The sequence below is a fragment of the Lagopus leucura genome, unplaced genomic scaffold (assembly GCF_019238085.1).
Source record: "Lagopus leucura isolate 7727_CA_CO unplaced genomic scaffold, USGS_WTPT01 Super-Scaffold_100008, whole genome shotgun sequence".
Taxonomy (NCBI): domain Eukaryota; kingdom Metazoa; phylum Chordata; class Aves; order Galliformes; family Phasianidae; genus Lagopus; species Lagopus leucura.
This window is the reverse complement of record NW_024962265.1, coordinates 14164567-14181552: the sequence shown is the minus strand read 5'-3', so window position 1 is coordinate 14181552 and position 16986 is coordinate 14164567. Positions and strand designations below refer to the sequence as shown.

The 16986-nt window shown below is 40.4% G+C and overlaps 1 protein-coding gene across 9 annotated transcripts in view; it reads right to left on the bottom strand.

Moving 5' to 3' along the window:
• KIF21A (kinesin family member 21A) overlaps positions 1-16986 on the bottom strand; it is an 83191-nt gene that overhangs the window by 55205 nt on the left and 11000 nt on the right. The window lies entirely within an intron of this gene.

Here is a 16986-nt window from a genome sequence, read left to right as displayed (position 1 = left end):
TTCCATGTAATCCTTGATTTTACCTAAGCACATTTTCAAAGAAAAGAACAATATTTAATGAGTTGTAGAAGTGTCCTTATTCCTCACTAATTCCTTACTGAGAAATTCCAGCTTTTTTTTTTTTTTCAGTTTGTTCAGTTTCTGATAAACAAGTTTGAGGAGAACAGCCAACCCAGACTTCTTATATATTACAAATGTATTGGTTCCCTGCATCCACAGCCCCACAGCACTGTCAGAACTGAATTCAGGAACTAGCTCTGTGACTAAAGCAGACCGTGGAAATTTGTGACTCAATTTGTTTAATAGTTAACTACCAGGAAGAAAAAGCTGTGGCCAACATCACAGCATATTATTCCAGCTGTAATTAACTAATAATTTGTTTGCTGAATCAACTTCAGGATTTTTTTTTTTTTTTTTTTTTTAAGTGCTTCCAGGTTCTCAAAGAAATACATTATTTCAAACACAAGTACAGCCTTACAGATAGTGGAAAAGTAAGGCTAAAGGTAAGGCTACTAAGACATCAGCAGCATAGCAACACGCAAATAAAATCAGGGAACAGTGTATTTAGGTTCTCTGTTCAAATCAAACTTTGGGAACTTGTTTCCTTCATTGTTGCCACTTTCAATTATGCCACAAGTTGAAGACCTGTATACGCAGAGCTTCAGGCATATTTCATACCCGAAGCTTTACAGGCTGCATCTACAGTAGTGTTTTGTTTGGAGTGGCTGCATCATTTTGAAGAAAACTGCCACCATACCCTCACCTAGCACATGCTGGTTTGGATCACAGAGCACCCGCAGAGAGCTCAAATTACACCCCTTTCAGAGGAAACTAAGCCAAAATGCTCCTCTGCAGGCACATGAAACTTGTTCCAGAACCTAATGGAAACATAAGGGTCCAAACACTGCCTACTGATCCACTGTGACCGTGCCAGTGCCTGCTGGCTGTTAAGAGACTCTGAATGAATTAGTCTGCCGCAGCACACTTAAATTATATGACCAGACACACACTCTGATTCAAGTTAACATCCTGCACAAAGCACCATCTTCTTTTTACTGCTGACAAGCAGTTTTTCAACTCAGGGATGTGCATCGCTGTCAGGAGTATTTCTCAGAAATTTTATGCCAAAAGCTTCATTTTATCCCACAATGTGACACTTCAGAGAGGAATGACTATAGGATGTGTAAAATAGGCATAAATATTTCAGAGCTAGTATTTGCATTTGGAGTACATAAAATAGGTCACAGATTCTCTCTCTATACACAATCATCCTTTTTCTCTTTAAGCAAAATAAGCAAAATCAGGAGTTATGTAGCTCCTTTGGTAACAAACTCGATCTGCTAGCAGCAGTATCCACTCATCATAAAACCTGACTGGCATTCCCATACATAAGCTTGTGATAAAGTTACTTTGTTCTAAATTAACTAGCATTCTGTAATAAAGTAGCTTTTACTTCTAAGTAAAAAGCAATAGTCTTCAAAGTTCAAAGTGATACTCATCATATGCCTTTCCAAAAAAGCATCCTACCCAACTGGAAGGCAGAGCAAAATACATTGTAGCACCTTGCCTATAGCATACAATATTTAGAAAATACCAGCTGGGTGGGCTATGCCTTATTTTTATGCCTTCACGTCAGCCAAAAAGCAATGAAATGCTCATTCTTTTGCCTCTGCACTGCCCGCCCTGGAGTAGTGATCAATTGTTCTTCCAAGCATGAAGCTTGAGGGTTTCTGAAGTTTCAGACATGTCTCTCACCCTGCCCTCTGGTACAATGAAGCCTAAATGACTTTTTCACAAGATCAAGAACATGTTCTCAAAATTAAGTAACTTTTTCTGCACCCTAAAAATCCAACTCGACCCGCAGATCCAAAAAGCTTTTAGTACTGTCTTGTAAAATGAAGATTGATAATGAATACCTTTTCTTCACATTTTCACTTTTTTCTTATGCTTCAAGTTTCAGAATTAATTTTCTACACAGAGGGATTCATGTAGTTATGAAACGTACCAAATGATTTTCTCCCTCCTGATACTAAATAAAGGCTCAGAATGACCACAAAGAAAAACCGCGTGCCTAAACATAAAGGATTTGCACGATTTCCAGAGATGACGGGACAGACAAGCAACCTGTTCTGCTGCCATCTGCAGAAAAGCTTTCCACGGCAGCCCTACCAGTAAGCTCCCCGGCCTGAAACTGAGCAGCACCTCCAAGCACTGTTACAAAAGCCAGCACAACAGAAAGCTGCATGTGCCCATGTGTGACTATCAGACCACAGCAAGACTCCGCTCCAGAGACCAGCAGAGCCAACGGAAGCCTGTGACACAACCAGCAGAATGTCTTTCCAAAGATGACGTGCCGTGAGAGATGGTGACATCTTCACCATCCAACCCGTGATGTGTTCAAGGGACACTTCTTGTTCTTAATAAGTTCAGCAACAAGCTAGCATGATGAGAAAACACAAATGCCTTACTTTCAAACCTGACTTCTGAATCATCCAAATGGATTACCTGAAGTTCATAGCTCTTGAAGTCTTTCCACCTGCACTAAGTGTGCGATCCAGGGAGTCTCAGGCCTCATGCAAGTCGATTTCTGCTCTAGCACTGCCTTTAGGAAAATTTCCTCCTCCCTTCCCAGCCCCACACATCAAATAGGAAAACTTTCTTATTTTTCTGCTTACAGCCAGACCTTTCCCATTCTCATGACTTAATGTGGTCACTTCTGCCTGCAAAGCAGGCAGCGCCCACACTCTAAGATGTGAAAGAGCTCATTTTTGTCATTTCTCCTTGCCCAGATCCCAGTCTGGCAGTCTGCCACCAGGATTTTCTCCAGCACCAATACGACTTCACCCATTTTGTCTTCTGTATGACCCCACTCCACCTGTTTTTCAGGCTACTCTCTTAATTGCATACAATCAGAGGTTTTCCATCTATTTCCAATCACACCTCCTTAGATGTGGCAACTTCCCAGACATTTTACAACACATCCTTCCCTCACCTCCTCTCCAAAGCATGAACGCACCCAAGCCTTGTTTTTATGTACTTTTGTAGAGCCTTCAGGCCACACACATGAAACTTAATCCCCTAAATCTATTCTGCCTCAGCACATTGGGACAAGCTGCCTAATCACAGAGGGTTAAAGTATCCAGAGATGGCATGGTAAGGCACTGCATTGTCCTGGAACTAATCTCTCAGTAGAATAGGTGCATAATGCCTCTCCTAAAAAGTATCAGCTGGAACTGACTCGGATTATACAGTTCAGGGGGGTCAATACCCAGTGTTATGCAAGCCATCAAACTTCCCATAATTAATTTGTTTAAATTAGATAACATCATAGTATTATTTTTGAAAGTACCCTTAGTTTATTTTCAGAGATGAAAATAGTCACAGAGATTTAGAAGTATGTATAAAATTATAATACACAATGTTATATACACACTGTCATAGATATCATATATATATGTGTATATATATATATATATATATATATATATATATTTAAATACACACATATATCCTTTCAACTACTGAACAGTCTTCTCCCTCTGCCTGTTCAGTGAAGAATCTCCTTGTTACTTAATTTTTCCCCTAGGAGAGCCCTCACAAAACTAATGATCTATGATCAAGCCCTCCTTTAATCTCCTCTTTCATATATTAAAGAAAATGAGACTCACTTTTTTTTTTTTTTTTTTTTTTTTTTTTTAAATTTGCATCATCGTGTTAAGTTTTACTCTATTGTAACTAAGGGTAATAATTACAGTTCCTATACACTTTTCAGCACAAGAACATAATAGCAATAAGCTAGAAAGAACTCCTAACAGTGACATATAAAGAGCAAAGAATCAAATTATTCTTGTTTTAAAAGTCAAAAGCTAAGTGTTGTAAAGAAGAAAAGATGCTGATGCTGTCTTCTGTAAAGTTCATTTTTATCAAACTCCACCTGTGGGGGACATTTTTTGCCTTGGTCTGGAAGACATAATTCCATATATAGCTCCAATCACAGGGTTCTATGCAGGAAAGCAACTAACCAGCCTTACACCCAAGACTCTCCAACACGCATCTCTTAACAAATGGAGCCTACTAAACTTCACACAATAAGTTTCACCTGTGAGCATATGAAATATTAAACACAGGAGCAGCTAATAAAACATTTAATGAATGGAAAAACAAAACCTTTCCAGAACCAGAATAAGAGAAAATGGCTTCCTGCCATTATTTTGGCCTCACAATTCCCTGCCCTTTCTATTACACCACATCCAAAGCCTGGATGGGGCTCTGAGCAACCTGGTCCAGAGGGAGGTGTCTCTGCCTGCAGCAGGGGGTCGGAACTACATGATCTTAAAGGTCCTTTCCAACCCAAACCATTTGAATGATTCTATGATTTATACTCATTAAATCACTCTATTAAAAATACACCTTCAACATGGAGGCAGTTAAGAAAGCTAAAGAGATTTCATGCCAAAGATACACAATACTTCTGCTTTTCACTATTTTTGTTTGCACACACAGAAAGCTTGCTTATGATATGCTTATGATATAATATGATGTATATTAATCAGCACTTCCAAATGAGGCCAGAACCATAGCCTCCAAGTGATTTGTATGAACTAGTCAGTCAGTACATTCATCCTTTATACCTTAATGAAGTTTACAGGCATGAACAAAGCTGCCCCATGTCAAATGCCAGGTCTATCTTGTTACCACAGCAATAAGGACCCAGGAACAAACCTTCCACCTCCCACCAGCACCAGCTCTGAGTTTCCATTCCAGCTGCCAGCACTTTTGAGCACAACACCACTACATTTCCATTTCCTGTGTAAACACCATGGTGCTAAGAAACGAGCATGTGTAAAAATGCTTTTATTTAGCGAGTTGTTATTCACTAACCTTTGGTGCAGATATAGCTCTGTAATGTCTTTCTCAGCATTTCCAAAGAGGTTGCTGGTAGCCAATGAAGCAAATATGAAAAGTCCAAGAAGTATTTTAGTGAGATTTTGTCCTGCATTTTTACCCGAGAAACATATCCATATATCTACACTCCAAGATTTTGTATTAAAAAAAAAAAAAAAAAAAAAAAAGAATGGTATTACAAAGCAATACCTCACCTCCAACCCAACTCCTTCTGAAGAAATAACATGATATTTTTTTTTATTATTTTTATTTATTTTTTATTTTTTATTTTTTATTTTTTTCCTTTTAAGCTACTTAAGAATAACACAAAAGAAAACCCCAGCTCAAGCCCAAAGCCCACAGCTAGTACTGCATTGGCAATCTCCCATCAAGGCCAGCCCTGCATTGCTAGGGGATCCTGGAGATGAAGTCCCAGGCAACTGTCTTGTGCCAGCAAGGTGGCTCTCTCAGAGCAAGCCATAAATGCAGTGCAGCTTTGGTAGCCCTCGATGAGTGAAACCCTGTCTGCCTGTCTCAGGTGCTTACAATGGCAGAAAAACCAAGCCTTCATGATGCACTTTAACTATTGAATGCATGATGAATGACAGCCAACCTTATATACAAAGGCAAACAAAGCATACGGCAAACTCTGGGTGCCTTTGTAACACAGTGCTGTCTCTGCAAAAAGTAACTGTTTCTGAATGCCTTAATTATTAGTATTCAGTGGTTTTGGCTAATCATACCATTAATATGGAATTGCTACTACACCTGCTGCTATTAAGCTGTAAAAAGGGCATGTTCATGCAGTAACAAATAAGTTACAAGGATTTAGTACTACGCTGCCCAGCAGCAAAGCTGTGGCAGCTGAGCACCTGGCACAGCACCAGGTCACCCCCAAGGCAAAGGGGCCAGCTGGAGCCCCACAAGCCTGTGCACCCCTGAGCCATGCACCCATACACCCAGCCTGGGCAACAAGGAGCAGCTCAGACGACTGTAACCCTATCACTCTTATGTAAGGCTTGGGCACTGCTCCCATCAATGTTTCTCTGCAAAGTTACCATGGCTGCTGTAAGCTACGTGGAGCTCATCTTACGTGTTCCTGGAGCCCATATTAATCCAAGGTCCAGGTGTAACTCAGATGATAATTGCACCAAGCAAAGCAGATAATCTGTGTGTGTACCAGTGCTTCCCGCCTTTAGGCATCTGAAAGCATTCAGGCACATCAGGTAGGATGCAGATGCAAGTTTGGCAGTACCAGAGAAAAAAAACATCCCACAGAACAAATGGATTAAGATCTAAGGGTTAAGAATTGCAACAGGCGCAAGACTAGACAAGATAGACAAGATTTTATTCCAACGTCTTAATAAGATGCTGATAAGGAATCAGCGTCCCTTCCGTCCACGTGTACCCATTAAGCATGACATCTAAACCATTAGCTTAAAGCACGCAGCAAGACTCCAAGATGCTACGTTATTAATAGTTGCCTTGTTTAACTACAGACAAAAAATAAAAAAACCTCTTCAAAAACATGAAGGCAGAACACTTTTTTTCTGTGCTGAGAACTGTCACATCCAACTCGTAAATAACAAGAAGACAGCAAATGGAGAGCTGGAATTAGATTTAGCTGAGGAAGTACACCACAGCTGTAAGTAGATTAGGCCTGTTCTTCCTCTATGCATGCAATCTCTACATCATCAGCTACATTTTCCCCCCCCCCCCCCCCCCGTTTACACACCACTTTAATTTCACAGGACAAGCGCCCTTCCCAGCAGCTTGCCGCACCACAAGCTGTTGGTGCCGGGCACGACGCTCACTGTGCCAGGCTGGGGCAGGCCCACAGGCTGCTGCTTTGCCTGGCTCATGGAGCACAGCATGGCAGCTGCATCTCTGGGCACTCCCTTCTACTTGCCAGAAAACAGTGCAGCTGTATGATTTCATGTTAATTCTTGTGCGCTTCTGTAACAAGCTAGCAGGCCATGCGGCGCAGATTGCCTGTCAGTGTGAGGATGCTGTCATGTGCTGCTGCCCAGAACAGAAAACACAGGGAGGGGAAAGGCCGGGCCTGCCTCATGCAGTCCTGCTGCCCTGCTGCTCCCTCCTCACACCTGGCTCCTACAGCAAGGATGCGAGACCAAAAAGACTGGCGGACCTCTGACATATTTTGTTACAACATGAATGAATTCTTTCATCCAAACCTTCTCCCAGACTCATTTACTCTCTAGGGAGGTCAGAAATCCACAGCTTTTGGGAACAATTTGACTTTTGAGTGAAAGAGAGAGAAAAAGAGAGAGAGAGAGAGGACTGTACTGCAGGATTTGCACAGGCCTCGGTTATTTCTGGTTCAAGACAAGGTCAGCAGTGCTGGAAAAGCAGCGTGACCATAAGCCTCCACATGTCTGCCAAGCACAGACCTGGCAGAGCTCCAACTGCAATTTGATTACAGCTAAACTGATTGTGGAAATGACATTTCTAAGGCAAACAGTCTTCAAAAAACTATCCTACAGTAGCACTTGCCTTGGTTTCTTTTCCTGAACGTTCGGTATTACACCTGTCTCTGAGACAGTGAAATAACAATACATAAGAAAGAATTAGATCTAAGCAAATTGGGCAAAGCTGAGTTTATGAATTAAGACCTGAAATACCTATGGTTTGTTACCAAGAAATTAAACACAGAGTTATGTCTGCCTAAAACTAAATTAATTTTATAACAGACAGGAATACACACATACCTGCACCACACCATAAAGTCACAAAGGACACTGGCCCTTCCTATAATCAATTAAATGTACTCCAGTACTGAAAGGATTACAGACACTTAATGCCCATATAGCTCATTAGTCTGAAGAGGCTGTCTTTCCTCATCAGGAAGCACAAATGAGTAAATTTAGAAAACAAGATGCATGAGCAAGCATCTCTACTGTTACAATGCAGTCGAATACAAAGCTCAGTCAGCATTAGCAGGTCTGACACCAAGCTGTACAGACTGTGCACAAACCCAAACCAGTCACACAACCAGAAACGACTCCCAGCAGAAGGGTTTAGCCCTGAAACTATAGCACTTTTCACCTTTTATAAATTGAGCAAAAAGAAACTCTAGAAGGCACTGGCTCATTTTAGTTGACATCTACTGTTGAGTCATGCTGCTGTTAGCATCAGAGCCTTGGTATTAAGTAATTAGGGAAGTATCAGGAAAAGGAATACACTTTTTGTTCCATCTGTCTGATACACAGCTGAACACTTAACAGAGATTAAATCTGCTAAACAAATGTTATGTAACTTAAGATGAAAAAGCTTAACTGAAAGAGTTCAAGGTAATCTTGCTGAAGAGTGCACTGCCTAGCCTAAAAGTGAGGCATAATAAGAAGCAGCACTGCCAATATTTTATACACATTTTGCTTCCAGAAATGTAAAGACTAAAAATTCAATTGAGCTGAAACAATACTGTCAAAAGTGATGGGGTGAATAGAGATTATCCAATGCCACAAAATACTTCAATCACTGCTGTTTTATCAAGTAACAGCACAGCATTTATTTAAGCACAGGGGAAGAAGAGACAAGAATGCAAAAGCACAGTCTGAGCGCTAACGAAGCCACATTTAAAGTTCAGGGATCAGGGTGTAATTTAGGCACTTCTTGTAAGCTGGGGCCCAACATCTAAATACAAAGCTATTTGAATCACAACACCAGTGGTAATGCTGTCAGCTCTTTATAAGGCACATTTGCAGCTACGATATAATTATGAGCGTCAAACTTTAATACAGTTTTGCAACACTGGTTTCAAAAACATTGCCCACAGCATCACAGTAACAGAGATAAATGAACCAACAGTGCCCAAACAGTATTTTCCATTAGAGGTGCAGAACCAACTGCAGCTTTCTGTTTCAGAAGATGGACTCTCCTGCATGCAAGGCAATGACATCATGTCTGTACTAATCCTTTCTTTCACCTCCCCTTCCTGCCCCCCCCCCCCCAAAAAAAAGTGTTTTTGCATATGTTAAGGCAAAGGAATAACTTGAGAACAAAATATAAACTCAAAGCAATTATATGAATTATTTTAAAAAAAATAAGTGCACACATTTAGGAAATTCCTAATATTACTATTTGCCAACGCTTCCAGGGATATCAAGAATGAGAGCCACAAGTACCTTTAGTAATAAGCATCAAACCAAGCAATAGTTATTCAAAACTTTATTTTCCTGTAGAGAATACGAATGATAAAACAAACTGATGTAAGGCAAGACGACAAAAAAAAAAAACCAAAACCAAAACCCAACAACCTATCAGTCATGACAACACCAGGCTCTGTCCAATTTCTTCCTGTTAAGTGCAAGCCCTTTTTAATTCATCTGTTTCTTCAAAATTTCTTCAAAATAGCTAAATTCTTAAAAAGAGATACTCTATCACTTTGTTTACAATTAAAAGGCTTCCAACATCCGCAACAAAGGTTAACTCTTATTTATTGACTCCTTTTCTCAGATTTGCCTTTCCTTCTCACAAATGCCCACCTACACACACACCCACAGCCCAGTAAGAGCTACAGTACAGAAATCATGACAAGTTTACGCCAAGACTGCAGTAGCCTTAGAAATCTATTTAAAAAAGAAATTATTTCTCTATATAAAGTTGAATATCTCCTCAGTTATACACTCGGAAGTCTAGGGCAGCTCCTTGTCTTACAGGCAGAACAACAGCTTCAAGAGTTACAATTCACATCAACTTCACTTACCTCAAAATAAACAAAAAGTTACTAACATACTTACCATAGCTAAAACTACAAGCCACATCTCAGGTAATTACAGTCAAATAATCCCACTAAAGAAAAGGAGGATCAGGTCAATTAAAAGAAAATTACAAGTTGTCATTAGTTATTACTGAAACTACTGCTTAGCTAATACTATTAAAATAACAACCACGAACTTCACAATGGGACAGGACAGCTAAAAACAGTGTTTTAATAATCTGCTCTGAATAGGGCCTTCATTCTTCATTTCTCAGTGCAGCATTCTTGGAACAAAAAACACTGCATGACTTCTATGCCACTCCTTATTTAAAAATAAATAACTAAACCACCAGTGTTGCATCCACAACACCCAATACACTGTGTTCCAAAGCAAACTGCAGAAAATTTCTTCATATTTATTGTTGACTGTTTCTGATGAACAGAAGTTGCTCTGTTTCAAAACAGAAGGTAAACTGTTCCAAGCAATGACTGAAGGCTCTGAGCTGGTAAATCCTAACTGTGCAGTAAGGGAAAATAACCCACTCACGTTATTTAGTATTACCTATTTTAAAACTTGCAAGACAGAAAGGAACAATGCTACTCACTTCCTTCAGTCCTTCTAGTTCCATACATTTTTCTATGTCTGAATGTCAAATTCCAGTTTCAATTATTTCCTTCACTATTTCCTTCATTTGCAAGACTGCAGTACATATCTATGTTGGCTGCAAGAGCATAAAAAATTAGAGATCCTCCATCCTCATTTTCCTGTGCAGTGGTACTGCATTCAGCTGCCCTTATGAAGACTTTACCACCTTCCTGCTCTTGGGCAGCCTCAGATGATGCTTCAGAAGACCTCTAAAGTTAGTTGAAAGTCAGCAATTCAGGAAACTATGCTAGAAATGCACTAGGTAGCATTTTTCCACTCTAAGCCATGCTCTGAATTGATTGTTTGGTACAATGCTGGATGCTCTTTCGCTGGAAGCAAGCATTTCAGGCAAACATGAACTGACTGAACAAACATGAACTGAAGCTTTTATCTTCTCCAAAAGCTGAGGTAGTTTGGAGTCTCCTGGTACTAATTCTAACAACACTCCTCATGAAGTTTCAACCAGGCAAAAAAATTTGGACTAACCATAATCTTTTTTTCTACTGATTGCACACTGGTTTTCAAATGTGGTAGACAGAGAAGAGGGGAGGGAAAAAAAAAAAAAAGGAAAGTATCTTTTAATGACAGAATAGAGGACTGGAGCACCCTCCTAACGAAGGAAGGCTGAGAGAGTTGACCTCATTGAGCTTAGAGAAGAGAAGGCTGCAGGGAGACCCCACTGTGGTATTCCAGTTCTTGAAGGTCATAAACTGAAGGGACACCAGCTTTTCACATGGACTAATAGTAACAGGACAAAGGGGAATGGCTTTAAACCAAAAGAGGGGAGGATTTAGATTAGATGTCAGGGGAAATTGTTTTAGTCAGAGGGCGGTGAGGCCCTGGCACAGCTGCCCATAGAGCTGGGGGTGCCCCATCCCTGCAGGTGCTCAGGGCCGGGTTGCATGGGGCCCTGGGCAGCCTGAGCTGGTGAGGGCAGCCAGCCCACAGCAGGGGTTAGGTGTGGATGGGCTTTGAGGTCCCCTCCAATCCAAACTATTCTATGATTCTGTTCAACATTTATACGGGAAATATCAGTGGAAACCTGGAATAGTCACAATAAAAACAACAAGAGAAGTAAAGCAAAAGTGGCTGGCCACAGCTGACTAATGAAACAGCTGGTACTGCCAATGAAGACTATCAGTCTTTAAAGATTTGTTCAGCATTGCTAGTTTAAAAAAAAAAAAAAAAAAAAAAAAAAAAAAAAAAAAAAGAGTAAATTCAAGGACTTAATCCTAGAACTTAATACAAAAACCAGTTCCCATACAGAAATTCACATCAGAATGCCAGTAGTCAGACAGCTCTCTGCTGCAACAGTATCCACACTGCAGGCTGAGCTGCCACCATTACATCCTCAGCCCCTTCTCCAGGCTGGGAGACAGACCACTGAAGGACTTAAAGACCACAACTATATGCAGCTACATAGAGTTAGGGTAGAACCTTGTCACAGACAAATCCAGTTCTCCTCCTTGATAAGCTTCCACTTTTCACAGAAACAAACACCTCTGGCATGCAATCACCATGTTAAAACAGTCCTGGCAGAAAAGTAGAGGCCTGACAATAACGAAGACCAGAATTTAAATGCGAGTACTGCATAGAAAATAGCTTTACAGCTGATAAACCACAAACATTTTCGAAATATTTTTTAACTTTTCATATTTTATTAAACATAAAAGACTGAAATGTTCAAATTATTTGTATTTGCCTGGCTTGGGCTAAAATTTTTGCAATAAGCAAAACGCTGTAGCTACTTCAGCTGCCTGTACATTGCAGTATTACTTTTCCCCACTGTCATCCTCTAAGTTGTAGAAACACACTCATATTACACTAGCTTAAGCTTAAAAAAAAAAAAAGCTGTTACATTGCTTCAAAACTGGCTGATGCTTAACGCCTGACTGAGGTTAAAAATATGATGCTTTGACATTACATATCTCAGGACAACATTAAGAGTTAAAGCTATCCAAGTAACTCATTGACTGTAATATTCAACTTACCACTTGAGCGAGCAGGAGAGATTTTGAGGTAACAGAAAGTGACAGCACTTGCTCTTCTACCTCACTGGGAAAGTATGGGCCAATTTCATATTCCTGGCTTTTTGTAACATAAAATAGAAAAGGCTGCTCAGTCTTCTGGTGGTTAAGCTACAACAGACAGCCAGATCGATCTTGCTGGCTGTGCAAATCAGTGTGGAAGTCACTGTGCAAATGCAGTCATTGCCCTGGTTTAACTGCTGCTAGCATACATACCTCACTGCACTAGCAGAGTATAGCTTGGAATTACCACTATTAAAAATACTATTAACATTGTTTAAACAAAGTTTTAGCTCCAAGATAGAGCACGTCCTAGAAATGAGCGCACCCTGGTACTGCACTGCAACATAAACTGACAGGTTCACGAGTCAGCTATGTCCTCAACTCATCAAATACACGCTGTGAGTAAAGTATAGAAAGAACTAGTTACTTGTGTCTCCTTGAAACAACTAATATGGATGCAAGCCTAACAGTGAGGCTGAGTGCTTTCTGCTTCATGTTCTAGCTGGATGCTTAATTTTTTATTAAGGCTCAGATTAGATTACAATTCCAAACAGGACTCCAAAGCAACATATGCAAAGTTACTTTTAAGAACAAATAATCGTGCACTGACAAACCTCAGACACATTAAAACCAGCTCTCTCCACTCACACTACACACAGGGGAGGCTCAGCCCTTGCCTATGGACCTCCCCTTTGTACACAGCCGCCGGGCTCTCGCACACAAAGCAGCAGCACCTGATCCCGTGATCCCTTCTGTCTGCCCAACGCTTCACTGTGGCTCCTGGGGGACAGAAAGAAAGGTCTGTCCAGACACGCTTCTCCAGGGTCAGAGCCAGTTTCTTTGTCTTGTCTGAATTCAATCAGCTTTTCCTGGCACACAATACCTCCGCACCATACATTTCCCAGCTGCTCTCAGAAACTATTGATGCAAATTATTCGTGGTCTGTTGATGCAAGAATCTTTAGTGGCCACATGCACTGGAGGCAGCACAGATACTTTCAGAACAAGTGTTTTGACAAAAACTCTTCCAAATGGCCTTAAAAATTTAAGCTGTTCATTACGCTGCAGCACAACAGGACATCAGTAAAGCCAATTCAGCTTGCTACAGCCCTGCCACAACAGTTGGGAGCAAATATCTCATTCCTCCAAGCCTTTAACACTGAGCAAGGTAAGAGCTCTGTGGCTTAAACTGGACTTGATCAGGATTGATCAGGGCAGAAAGGAAGGTAAACACAAAGTTTGCCAGGATCAACAGCAAATATAACAAATACTTTGCTAGGAGTAGAAAAACTATAGACATTCGAAAAAAACAATGCAGTAATGGCTTACTGGCAGCACATAAAGACCTGGGAGGCTGTAATCATAGAATCATTTAGGTCGGAAAAAACCTTCAAGATCATACATTCCATCCAATCTGCCTTATTAAGCCCCCATCACTAAACTGTATCCTTTAGTGCCACAGTGTCATCACCATAGTGACTGCTGAGAAAGCAGTCAGAGTTGTATCTTCTACATGGAAAGTAGAAGCATGCCACACAGAGAAGCTATACCTACTGCTGCAGAAACACAGCCCTCTCACAAAAATACCCACACTGCAGTAGAAACAAGCTGGAGAGAGAAACCAGTAACAATGGACATGGAAAAAGAAGTACAGTGGATTAAGAGCCACTTTGATCTATTGAACGTCAATCAGCATCTCAGTCCTCAAGAAAGAGAGGCAGAAAAAAATCAATGAAAGGTTTAGATAGATGCTGTGCTGAGAAGACTGGAGGGACACAGTAAAAACTTTCAGAATGCTATGGCCTGCACCAGGCTTCCAGAAAGGGTCACACGAACAGTGTTAAAGCCATTTCAAGCTATTTCCTTACCAGCGCTAAGAAATCAGACCACGTGACGTTATTACAGCGAGCTACAAACCTTACATCACTAATTGCTGTGAATCAGCCAATTGCCTCTCACACCTACACAAAGAACATCATTTTCACTCAGTGGGTGCTCTCGGCTTTGACCACATCCTAACCACTGCCCTCATCATAAATCTCAACAAACACAAAAAAGTTACATAGACACAACAAAAGCCTATCTGAAATCTATCTAAAAGCCAACTAAAATCTAACTTTTTGAAGGAGAAGCGTGACAGTTCAGCAGATGGTACCACTTTAAGATCCTCACAGAAAAGTTTGCTTTCTCCCTGGTTTCAACTATAGACTTTGCTTGCCCATGCCTTATCACCTGACTTTTGTTTGCACAGGAATATAGAACTCTGACATCAAACAGCTGCAGTGCAGCCCTTATACAAGCCTCATCACATGAATAATTAGCAAGGCCCAAAGGAAACTATGGATGGATTATTTCCCAACCATACTTAGAGTTAACTATTGCTAGACCACTGAATTAAAAATGCATGGCCAATGAGTATTAGCAAGATAAACTGAAACTAATGAGCCACAGATTCAGAAGAGGGAGCAGGATTATCTAGAACTAATAAAAGAAGATTTCCCTGCCTCAAAGTTTGAGGTCAGGATTGGTTGCACTTCACAAACAATCATGCTTATAACTAAACACGTAATTGGATTCTCAATTAAGTCCTGTTGTCTGGTGTTATACAGTATGTCAGATAATCTTATCAGAGTCCACGGAAATAAAATGTACATAATCTGTGTCTTTTATCTACCACCCAACATCAGTGTCATGTGGAGGTCCCACAACCACTAACTCTGTATTTATATGGATAAGTTAAGCCTTGCATTTCCAAGCAGACACTGCAAAGCAGCACATTTGGGTTCCTGATTTCCAATCCACAGCAGCACTGTTGGCAGAGGGACCTTGCAAAAGCAGCAAAAATGCAGCAACACAGCCTCAGCAGCTGGAAAATGGTACAGCAGTGACACACCACCACAAGCCTGCTGTCACAGCAGGACCTGCATCAGTTAACAATTTAAATCAAGCTTCACCGGAGCTCGTAACTAAGTGAGAAAAATTTGACCAAAAAAATTAAGACAAAAACCAACAAAAAAGAACTTACATCCTACATAAAAGATGCCCTCTCACAGTCTGTAGCTCTCCAAATTAACTGACCGCATCCCTTGCATTCATACTGAATGAACACTCAGGAGATGAGCTTATTGATATTTTAATGATAGAGACAACCCCATAAACAGCAGCAGGATTCCAAGGCCTTACAGCTCATTCCTGCACTGAATGAAACAGCAGCAGATGTCCTGGTGGTCAGGCCATGTCACCCCCAAGAGCCATTCTGAGAGGTTTGGCATTCAGAAGCTAAGAGACAAATCTTGCTGAAATGGAACACAGCGAAGTGACCAATGCAGCATTAACAAGCAACAAAGAACCGAGCCAAAACTATGTCACAGTGATTCTATTAAAAAAAAAAAAAAAAAAAAAAAACACACATGCAGAAATTTCACAGCTGAAGTACAGCTATTGCTGAAACACATATTAATATGCTAACTTCAAATTACAGCCCTTGCATATTTTGAACAGAAAGTGCATTAACAGTCAGGTTCCTACAGTTTATTTTTGTTATCCAAATGGAAAAACACCACAATGCTAGTTGATGTAACTTCTGAGCAAAGGACAGGACCTCTCACACACATTGCTGTGCTGCAATGGCTATGCCCATCAATACTGAGGTAGCAACAAAACAGGAGAGCTGTTTCCACTAAAATGATGTCAAGCAATACACTACAAGCATTCTGCCCCACTGGTCCATTGTTAGATATACAGCCTTCCCCCCAGACAGCTTTAATTTGAAAAGAATGCAAGTACAAATTACAGAATTCACATTAAAAAACAATGTTAACCTACATTCTAGTGGCTAGTCTACAGTTTGACAAATCTCCTTGACACGTGTGATACAATTTGGGAGGCAGTAATGTTTCCTAGTTGCAGTCTGAGAAATCCTGAGCAGTAGATGTGGTCAAGAAAAGATGCAGATGCTACAAGTTTTGAGGCACTTCCCTCTGTCTACCAACATATTCCTGTTTTAAATAGATTGAACTTCAACCAGAAAACACACAGATACAAGGCAGATATCAACAACATAAAGCAAACTGAACATTAACTTTGTCTAGTGTTACACATTAATTATGTGGAACACAAATCCAGAGGAATAAGGAGAGGGAAAGAAAATAAATAACTAAATCATACTCCTGAAAATATTAGAATCCATTTTTCCAAAGACAAAACATAAACTGACAAGGCACAAGCTATAATTAATTTCCTAAGAGTCAAAGGAAGCTGTTCCAAGATAAGTAACTGATGCTGTGGGTTGTATTCACAAGGTTATCACATGCTTCATGTGATAAAGCAATGACCAACTACATGCATTTCTCTATGATTTAAAGAATATATACTGCCAAACATACCAGAATTATAAGAACAAAACCCAAACTGTCACAGGCAGGACAAGGAAACTGACACAATTATTCTATGAGATGGTTAAGGAGAGCATGAATATCCAAGAAGCAAGAAATCAGTAACAGTGCTGAAGGTTAATTATTCTTGTTAGTCAGCTTGGCCAAAAAATAAATGAGTTTAAACTGTGGCAAACAGGCAAAGATGACTGCCAAGCATTCTTGCAGAGAGGAGGGGGAAGCATGTTGTTACCCTTTGCTGAATCACATTCCAAAGGCTTCCACAGCAGCAACACCACATCTATCACCAAGTGATCTTCAAGATCGGGGGTAC